At 36.5% G+C, this 11,347-nt stretch overlaps 1 long non-coding RNA gene across 1 annotated transcript; it reads left to right on the top strand.

Moving 5' to 3' along the window:
* The first annotated feature begins 3,179 nt into the window (after window positions 1-3,179).
* Window positions 3,180-7,587, top strand: LOC132631727 (uncharacterized). Its single transcript, XR_009579046.1, has 2 exons — window positions 3,180-4,969; window positions 5,050-7,587. It is a non-coding gene; the product is annotated as an uncharacterized LOC132631727 (long non-coding RNA).
* The last annotated feature ends 3,760 nt before the right edge of the window (window positions 7,588-11,347 follow it).

Here is an 11,347-nt window from a genome sequence, read left to right as displayed (position 1 = left end):
TAGTAAATATTTCATGCCTCTGAATGCGTCTTCCTTCTCAATGCCCGGGCATCCATTCAATGCATTTTTTTCGATCTTATACTCTATGTAGACTTGCAAAGGACCAAAAATTCTATGCACTTTACAACACTAATAAATATTTCATGTCTTTTATTTTCATTTACCAAAAATATCGACGCATTAATTTACTTTCCTCCTGATGTATATAATAGTCACCTTGTTGGCTTATAATAAATATGTGCAATCTTGGATAATAACAGTGGCATTTTGCATTAATTTTTGGTCACGTGAACACATGGTCACTCGACTAAACTTGATATATTATGTGTATAATTCAGAAAATATATCTAATATTACCCGAAGGAACACATGGTCAAACCAGGACGAGTGGAGCAATGATTAGGGGTTGTGTTTATTACCTCAAGGTCTTGGGATTGAACCCGAGCTCCTGTACGTTTCTATGCTTTTATTAAAGCGGCCTTTTAACTTTCCTTTTTATATTATTCTAAATCATTTTTCTTCTATAATTCTAATTACCCAAAAGTAAAAATCATATTTCTATTTATTAAAGCAGCTTTTTAACTTTTCTTTTTATATTATTCTAAATCCTTTTTCTTCTATAATTTTAAGTACCCAAATGTAAAATTCGTGTTTCTATTTTATATTACCTCTAATTAAAAAAAAAATCTTTATTTCTAATTACCCAAGTCTCAAAAGGCAAAAGAAATAAAAAAATCACATAGACACTAAGCTCTAACGAATCAAAGGCAAAAGAATTAAAATAAAACCATAGCTAATGGTGAACCCATTCTCTTGAAATTCTGGATTCGCCTTTGGATAATAGTGCTAAAAGTGTGGTATTGTATGTCATTGTACTTCAATTAATTTTGACTTTACAAATTGTCAGCTTCTGTCTTTCCATACGGAATCTGACACTTTTCTTGTCTGTTTTTTCTTTATGTGACCGGTCTTTCTTTCCTTTTTTTTTTTATCAAAAGATTTTTTTCGATCAGTTGAGTGGAGCACGATACTTCACGAAGTTTGATTTGCGGTTGATATTATCAAGTGTGTATTATCTAGGGCGAACATATTTCTTTTCTCTTGTGTTGGCTTTGCAAGTTTCTGCTGTGCATCTTTTTTTTTTATTATTTATTTTTTTTGTATTTTTTTTAGTGTAACTAACCAGTTTTCTCGTTGAGTTATTGTAACTCAAAAATAAAATGATCCTTGAAGGAAATAATCCTTACTTTTCATATATTCAAATTACGGACTCCACATACTCGTACCTGTTTATCTGGAAACAACAAAATTGACTAGCCTCTGTTAACCTTTTTTCTAACTGGCCCCGTTCTTAACTCTTAATCCAACTCTTCAACTTGATTAGTTTCTTTTGTTTCTTTTTCTAGTTAATACAATAAAAATAATATTTCCATGTTTTATTATATAGATCTACGTGTTGACACCTCATATGGTATTATCCAAATCCGAATAAACCATTCAAACACGTAAATCCAAAAACGAGCAGTCGTTCTCATTTCTTCCGTGTACATTATCAAAATTCATAATCAGCATTTTACAAGAGATTAAATTCAGGGATTATCTATCCGTTGCAGCATTTTGAATTTTTGAGAAGGAAATTCAATTTTTTTTTTTTTTGAGTTTCCAAGAAAAGCATAAATCCTTAAATTCAGTAATTAATCAGAATTAATAATTTAACTTTTGAGGAATTTGTCTTATTAGAAGCGAGGGAATCTTCGAACTAATGTAGTGAAACTAGCGCTGATTAATTAGTTATTTCTCTTTTAACAAAACGTAGTCTAAAAAAAAGACTTCGAATTCTTTTTAATTAATATGTTTGATATAGATAATCATAATCTATAAGACTATTATGATCTAATTTTAATTTAACGTAATACAAAAACATACGTATCTTATGTCTTTCAATTGTATTAGTCGATAAATAAAACAAACTGATCAACGTGGCATCACTTACATCAAACTGATAATAATAATAATATTTTATTAAACTGAACCATGTGAAATCACCTACATCAAGCAGATAATGATAACATTTTATTAAACGGAACCTCGTGGCATCACCTATATCATCCAGTTATGTTTCTGATGATGGAGGGTCCTGTATTTCAAGTGACCTTTCGATTGACCGCATGAGCAAGTATAATTAATAATCTCACCGAAAAGTTATCATCTACTCCCTCTGTCACAAATTATTAATCTTGGTTGTATAAAATAGTTATCTCAAATTATTTATTGTTTTAAAAATTTAAAGCATAATTTTTTTTTTCATTTTATCTTTAGTAGAATTTTATCATTAATGGAGATGACACATAGATAGAGTAAACATTTAATGTAGAAAAATTATAATTTAAGTATAAATAACGGTAAAGTTAATCAAATTTAATGTAGAAAGATTATAATTCAAGAATAAATAAGGGTAAAGCTAATCAAATACCCCTCCTAATTAATACTCCCTCCAAATAAAAAAAAAAGAGTCCACTTAGCAAACCAAGAAAGAATTAACCTTATTTTTTCATATTTTCCCCTATTAAGTGTTATATGATCAAATCCCAATGCCTATTTAATTAGGGGTAGTTTAGTCAAATTATCTATTTTTGTCTAGGAGTTAGTATTTTCTTAAGGGGTGTACAAATGGCTAAGTGGACTCTTTTTTTTATCCGTGGGAGTATTTCTTAAGGGACATGTGAAACAAAATAAAAGTGATAAATAATCTGCGACAGAGGGAATAATTTACAAAATAGAACTTTACAATATTAATTTAGTTCTCAAGTTTTTACAATATTAATTTAGTTCTCTCTCTGATTAATTTAAAATTTTATGTTGTAGATAATTCTGCTGTTGCAATGCTACTTTTGGTTTATGGTATTCAATTCTATTTTAAGTACTAAAATATGGTGAGATAATATATATGTGATTAGCAATATACAAATGAGTGTATTTAAAGATAATTTTTTTAATATTATAATTCTAACATAATAATTCATGTATAAGCACTCAAGGTACAACAATTTTTAAATTATTATTCACTATTGAATTCCTACATTGTTATTAGCTACATAAGAACCTCTAAAATATAGTCCCTTCACAAATAGTCCGCGAACCAAAACAACCTGAGACGTGACAACACAAGAGAAGGAATAACTAGATGGACCCGCTTATCCTTTCTTTTTCTATTTTCAATAATTAATTTTTGGTATAAATAAATCCATAGATACTTGGTAGATTACAAGGACAATATATATGTAACAAAAGCAAATTTTATAGAACAGTAACAAAACTCTTAACTGGTATTAAGAATTGGCGCGCTATAGCAACAATCAAAATACCACTATTACAATAGAAATTGCATAGAGTAGAGAGTAACTAAGGGTAGATGAAAGAAGGGGGTGAGAGATCAGAAGAAAGAGATGAGAAAATCAGAATCCACTATCCTTCTAACAAATTTTGCCTTTTTACTCACGTACCCTTCCTCTTTTCCAAACGTAATTCCCAAGTTTAGCGGGAGGAATCACTCTTCTAGCACCCTTACGTGGCATACCCATGTGCTCTTCTTTTGTGGCATCCTCCCCGTCATCTTTGTTATCTACCAGCATGTTTGTATTCACAACAATACCCCCTCTCTGCAAAGCACCCTTGTCCTCAAGGTTGGATCTGCAAAATCAGTCAATTGTAGCGGAGTAACTTGTTGGTCTGGATTCCCAACACATCGCTTGAGCATAGAGACATGAAATACAGGGTGAATCTATGCAGCCTCCGGAAGTGCCAACTTATAAGCTACTGAGCCAACCCTCTTGATGACCTGGAAGGGACCAAAGTAACGTCTACCGTGTTTGTGATCCATTTGCAAACGAAGAGAAACTTGCCTATAGGGCTTTAATTTGACATAAACCCAGTCTCCAATCTCAAAGACAGCCTCAGTACTGGACTTGTCAGCGAAAGTCTTCATGCGTGTTTGTGCCTTGGTCAAGTTTGCTTGAGCAATTGCAACACTTCATCTCGTTGGAGCAAATATGATTCCACGAGCTAGCTAGCAGTGCTGCCCATTAAGTAGCAAGCAATAGTCGGGGGTTCATGACCATAAAAAGCTTGAATCGGGGTCATCCCTGCTGATGTTTGGTAGGATGTATTGTACTAATATTCAGCCCAAGGTAGCATGGAGACCCACTTCGAAGGCACATCCGCAACATAGCATCGGAGATACTGCTCTACACATTTGTTAAGAGCTTCAGACTGCCCATCCGATTGTGGATGATAGGCAGTACTCCTAGCTAGAGTACATCCTTGTAAGCGGTTAATTTCTTGCCAAAAGGAGTGTAAGAACCTGGGGTTCCGGTTAGGAACCACAGTCCATGGGGGACCATGAAGCCAAATTACTCCAACCGTAAAAGCTTCCGCCAACACTTGAGTAGAGAATTGTAACACTCCATAAATTTGAATTAGCTATGAATGTGTTAAATGAGTATTCACGTGACATATTAGTTGTAAGAAGTCCTATCAAGGTGAATTTGGGTGAAAATAGTCGTTTCGGAAACAAGAGTAAGGTTTGATTAAAAACAAATCGTCTAAGCCTGGGTAGTCCTGATTTTCTGCCTAATTACATGAAAATCTGTTGAGAATTTGAGAAAACTCAAAACATGAAAATTGTAGATCTTTGAAATACCTTTCCAACCATATATGTTGAAGCTCAGTCAGAGCTTTGTGCTAGGAGTTATGCCCGTTTTACTGGACACTACGTAGTCTGCGCGATCAGGCTTTAGGTGCGCGATCACGCACCGGAGGCCATGTAACTGCCTTTACTGTGCGATCAACTATGTGGCTACACACCAATAATGACTCTTTAAAAGCCTAGCGTCGTTATAACTTTTCCCCACTTCGTTTTGGCCGACTTTTTGGAGGAAAAGAACCCTAAGGACCTCTCTCAAACTCTAAGGTAAGTTCTTGATGAAACTCCATTGGTTATTAAATCAATCTAACATCAAATTAACACTAGTTTATACTTCAAAACCATAGATTCTTGAAAATCGAAGAAGGAGAAATTGAAAGAGACTTTGAGAATCCTCTTGAAGGTTTGTTATTTGATCTTTACTGATGTTATTGAGAGGATTTATACTAGTGTAGTGTATTAGAAACATGGTAATCCATGGGTGATTAATAGGGGATTCAAGAACACGTTTTTGGACACAAAAGCCCTAATTTTTCAATAAGGGTGGGAACTATTAGAAGTTGGTTAAAGTTCTGAACTTTATGATTAATAACCATTGCAGAACGAATTTTGAACTTGGAGGAATTCGCTTAAGCAGGAATTGAGGTATGTCTATTTTCAAAATCTTCTTTTTAAGTATGTCTACTTTCTTTTGAAAACGTATTTAGGTGTATGACCATTTTCGAAATCTTTGAGAATCCTACTTGTTTGTACAAGTTTCAACACTAGTTTGGTGGTAGATCTTTGTTGAACTTATTTTCTAATTAAAGGTGATATTTGAACAAGGTCATGCGCGTGTAAGGTCAAGCCCGCATCGAACCTTATACGAATTATAATATTGTGATGGGATCTTTGTTGAGCTTATTTTGTAAGATTGATGCTCTAAACGTGTTTTGCCTTTGAATGGAGTTTCTTGAACTTGAAATTGAATAAGTGACTTGAATAAGGTTTCTAAATGGGTACAGGCTTGAAATACCTCTATTGCGAAAAAGATGACTTGAGAAGTGAATTTGGCTATAAGCCATGATTGATGATTCAACCAATATTCAATGACTTGTATTTGTTTGTTTTGGGCCTGTATGGGCAAGTTTTGCTAGTTCAGAGGACGATTAGCCATTATGGATCCTAACATATCGCTTTTGAGCATTGTTGTGTCAGTATAGAGGAAAATTGACCTCCGTAGCGTATAGCTCAGTGTATCTATTGTTGTGTCAGTCCAGTGGATGATTGATCTCCATGGGGTGTAGCCGGTGTATCTATTGTTGTGTCAGTCCATACGACGATTAACCTCTGTGGCGTGTAGCCCAGTGCATCTGTTGCTATGTTAGTCCAGAGGACGATTAGCCTTCGTGGGCTAATAGCCCCGGTGAATCGAATGGTTGTTCATCTGTGAGTTTTCATATGTTGATCGTTTGGTTGCCTGTGAGTGGCTGTGGTGATCTTGAGTTCGTAAGTGAAAGACTTGATATGGTAAATGGTATGATAAGTGGAAAATGATATATTCTTGTGTCTTTGGCGTTTACTGGTGATTTTGCTAAGTTTACTGGTTTACTCTATCTCTAGGTTTTTGAACTGTTTTCATTGACATGTTAACTATTACCTTTTAGACACTCACTGAGTACCCACTACTCTAGCATACCATTGTTGTTTTTTATGGTATGTTAGGTAACAAAGAACAGCAGGTTCGTGATACGCATACAGAGTAGGAGAACTTGTTGCTTTCCAGACTTGTTGGTGAGCCCACATACTTATTCGTGGGACACTCCTCTATCTTAATTTATTACTTTAAGCTTCCAGGCTGCGTCCCGAACTTAGTCTATTTATTTATTTATTTATTTATTTATCTTAGAAGCTCTATAGATATTAGTCAAAATTGTGGTAGATTGTTGAAGTCTCATATGACTTGTTAGGGCGTTTGTCATGTTTATAATTGATTGTTCATATTAATCATCCACTGATTTTTGTAAGTATAAGTATGCTTTTGGTTAGCCGTACATGACTATTTTAAATAAAATGTCAAAAAATTATCAAAAGAGATTAGGCGTTTATTGATTTCATAAGGTGCTTCCGGTATTGTTCACAACATCGTATGCATGTTGCGTCCAGGGTGGGTTTTGGGGCTTGACAAGCTTGGTATCCGAGCTCTAGGTTTATATGTGTCCTAAGATTGTTTGTGGAGCTGTGTCTAGTGGATTCTTCTTCATGCATACTGGCCATTTGTATAGATGTATGGCTACAAGTACATTATAGGTGTTTCTTAGTATTCCTGATTCTATATTGTGCTGTAGAGCTTGCACTTCTCTTTAGGATCATTTTGACATATTCGATAATTTGTGCCTCATGGAAGTGGCTTTAACGCTTACGACAGCAACTAACCAAGGAAGCAATGGTGCTTCTGGTTTGTCATCTGGAGGACGACCCGCCAGGATCACTAACCGTACCGCTACTGAGACTATTAATGGAGTTGAGAACAACAATGGAGACCAAGCACCACCTAGTCCAGCTGCCCCTGCTGCAGGCGTGGCTGATATTGGGTAGATGCAGAATGCAATCCAGATGATTACCACCCTTGTCTCAGCCCAACATCAACGTGCGGGTGTGAATCCGACACTTGTTGGTAGAGGAAGACTTAAGCACTTCTTGGGGCTGAATCCGCCCAAGTTTTTTGGTTCGCGAGAAGAAGATGATCTCCCGTACTTTATTGATGAGACTTTCAAAGCTTTAAGGGAAATGAATGCCCAAAGTTCTGAAGCTGTGAAATTCGCAGCATACTAGTTGAAAGATGTTGCTCATGTAATGCAAGAAAATAAAGACAATATTGAAAAGAAGAAATAATTGATAATCAATTAGACAGTAACTACAAGAACTAGTCGTAGTTACCTTCCAAAAGGATCAAAGGCACCTATCTTATGCAACAATCCTCAAAAGAATAACAATTCCTTGGAAATTGAATGATCAAAACAAGGTTGTACAATTTGGAGTCCACCAAATCACAACAAGTCTCAACTAGAGAGAAAAGTTTAACATTCATATATTCAAGATACGCAAAATGAGAAATAGTTCTAAGTGTAGCTTATAGAGGTAAACTCTACACCGATCTTTTAAAAAGTAATATCCACAAGTCGGTTTTTAAAATATGGCCTCCCAAGGCTCCAAATTATTAGCCACACGCATGGGCTATCCTTTACACACATGGGACTCCAAAGTGGGTCCATGGGCTAGCACAAATAAGTCCATAGGATGCTTTCCCAGGCTAGGCAGTGTCCACGGCTCCTGAAATGTAAACTCCTTCTCCAAAGCTACGTGAACATCAATCATAAAGAACCCTAGCCTGACTCCTAGCGAGTGGTTGAGATGACTGGAACATGTCTTGATCAGTTTGGACTACATCATCCTCCCCTTCTCGGAAAGATTTTGTCCTCGAAATCGCCGCATCATCACCCTTGACCGCCTCACCATAAACACAAAGAACCAGGTCAGAAACATTGAAAGTGTTTGAAATATTATACTCACTTGGAAGATCAATAACGTAAGCATTATCGTTAATATTTTCCAACACTTCAAATGGTCCATCTCTTCGTGCAGATAGCTTTCCTTTTCTTTTATTCGGGAACCAATCTTTCCCGAAATGCAACCAAACCCAATCACCCTTTTACAACTCCAACTTCTTTCTTCTCTTGTTCGCCTTGGACACCACCTTGGCATATGCCTTTTCCAGATTTTATCTCACCTTAGCATAAAGTTTGAGCAACGAATCTGCCCTGTTTTTACCTTCAACATTTAAAACAACATCTCAAGATAAAGGGATTAAATCTAATGGAATCAAGGGGTTGAAACCATACACACACTCAAAAAGCGATTTGCCAATCATTCTATGTATCGTACAGTTATATGCAAACTCATTGATGGGCAAATGATCAACCCAACTTCCAAATTTTCCTTTGGTCATAGCCCTAAGTAGAGCCCCCAAAGTATGATGCACAACTTCAGTTTGTCCATCCGTTTGAGGATGACAAGTAGTCGAAAACAACAACTTGGTGCCAAGTGCACCCCACAAACATCTCTAAAAATGACTCAAGAATTTCGACTCCCTGTCACTAACAATGGTACGCGGCACGCCATGCAATTTCAACACATTAGCAATAAACTAAGAAGCAACATGTCGCGTATCATCACACTGTTTACACGGGATGAAACGAGCCATCTTAGAAAATCTATCCACAATAACATAGATACTATCATGACCAGCCCTAGAATGAGGTAAACCCATAACAAAATCCATAGATATATCAATCCATGGGCTAGTAGGGACTGGTAAAGGAGTATACAAACCATGGGGACTGGACCTAGACTGAGCTCGCTTACATTCTAAACAAGCACAACAAAATTGTATCACATCTCGCCTTATCTTAGGCCAATAAAACTGCTCCTCAAGAATACCTAATGTCTTATCCAGCCCAAAATGACCCATCAAACCTCCATAATATGCCTCACGAATCAGTAACTCCCTCCACGAGGACATAGGTATGCACACTCTCCCCTTCTTAAAAAGATAGGCATCATGCCACTGATATTTCTCTACCCGCTTCCCACTCACTAGATCCTCACGAATGCTCTTAAACTTAGGATCATGTTCATACATAGACTTTATGCTCTTAAATCCTAAAAGTCTAGAAGTTAAAGTAGTAGCTAAGGCAAAATTCCTAGATAAGGCATCAGCCACTATATTCTCTTTCCCTCTTTTGTAATGAATCACATTGGGAAAACTCTCAATGAACTCAACCCACTTAGTATGCCTCTTATTCAATTTCTCTTGGCCTCTAAAATGTTTCAAAGACTCATGGTCACTCCTAATCACAAACTCTCTCGGCCACAAGGAATGCTGCCAATGGGCTAAAGCTCTTACTAAGGCAAACAACTCTTTATCATAAGTCGAATTGTTCAAAGCTGCCCTCTTAAGTTTCTTACTAAAATAACTATAGGCTTCCCCTCTTGCATTAGTACTCTACCTATCTCGACCCCTGAAGCATCACATTCAATCTCAAAAGTCTTACTAAATTCGAGTAGTTATAACAATAGGGCAAAACTAAGCCTATGTTTCAACTCCTTAAATGCTCTCTATTAGGACTCTTCCCAAACAAATGGTTGTTCTTTCTTTATCAACTCAGTCAATGGAGCTGCTATGGTCCTAAAGTCTTTCACAAACCTCGTACAAAAACTAGCCAACCTATAAAAACTTCTCACTGGAATAACATTAGACTGGGTAGGCCAATCCCTAATAGCTTCTACTGTTGACACATCGACTTCAACTTCACTAGCACGCACAACAAAACCAAGAAAAACAACATGTTCAACACAAAAGGCACACTTTTTTCAGGTTAGCATACAATTTCTCTTTTTACAAAACATCAAAGGCTTGCCTTAAATTATCAACATGTTCATCCACAAATTTACGATACGCAAGAACATCAAAATAAACCACAACAAACCTATTTATAAACAGTTTAAGCACATGATTCATCAATCTCATGAAAGTACTCGATGCGTTAGAGAGGCCAAATGGCATCACTAACCATTCATAGAGACCAAACTTGATCTTGAATGCGGTCCTCCATTCATCACCCGATTTTATGGTAGCCGGACCTAAGATCAATTTTAGAAAACCAACAAAAACTACTTAACTCATCTAACGTGTCGTCTAACCTAGGAATAGGATGACGATACTTTACCGTGATCTTGTTAACGACTCTGCAATAGACACACATTCTCAATGTTCGGTCTTTATTTGGCACAAGTATGACCTAAACGACGCACATACTTAAACTTTCCTGCACTAACCCCTTGTTTAAAAGCTCATCAACCTACCTTTGGAGTTCTTTGGTGTCTTCCAGATTACACCTATAGGCTGGTTTGTTTGAAATTTAGGATCCCGACACAAAATCTATTTGATGCTCAATTCCTCTCAAGGGAGGCAGTCCGTTTGGCATCTCTTCGGGAAATACATTCTCAAAATCCTACAAAAAATTCTCAAAAAAACTTGGAAATTGATTAGCATTAGACAAATCATCACTATCACTAAAGCCCTTTATGCACTAAACAAATCATCATTGTGTTTTCATCGTTATCTTAGAAGTACTCTCCCAGTTGCATGATTGCACGTACCTTTTTGTTTCCCGACAGTGGTGAGGTAGACTTAGGATCGGCCACAACAGTAGCCTTACCTTTAGCCGCTTCCTTCAACTCCTTCATCCGACGATAATCTTCTAACACTTGCTTTGGTGACAAAGGATTTAGTATGAGACTCTTACCTTCAGTTTGAACTGCATATGTGTTGGCTCGAACGTCATGAATCGCAGCTTTATCATATTGCCACGGCCTTCCCATGAGTAAATAGTATACCTGCATTAGTACCACATCATATTGTACCTCATCCTGGTAAGCTCCTATCTTGAACTTAACCAAAACCTTCCTTGTAACCCACAATTTACCACACTCATTGAGCCATTGTAATCGGTAGGGTCAGGGATGTTTCAATGTAGGTTGTTTCAATTGCTCAACCAAAGTTTTTCTAGTAACATTAGCACAACTTCCTCTATCCACAATCAA

This window comes from Lycium barbarum, chromosome 3 (assembly GCF_019175385.1).
Source record: "Lycium barbarum isolate Lr01 chromosome 3, ASM1917538v2, whole genome shotgun sequence".
NCBI classification, from domain to species: Eukaryota; Viridiplantae; Streptophyta; class Magnoliopsida; order Solanales; family Solanaceae; genus Lycium; species Lycium barbarum.
Note: the sequence above shows the minus strand (reverse complement) of the source record. Positions and strands in the feature narration are given on the sequence as shown.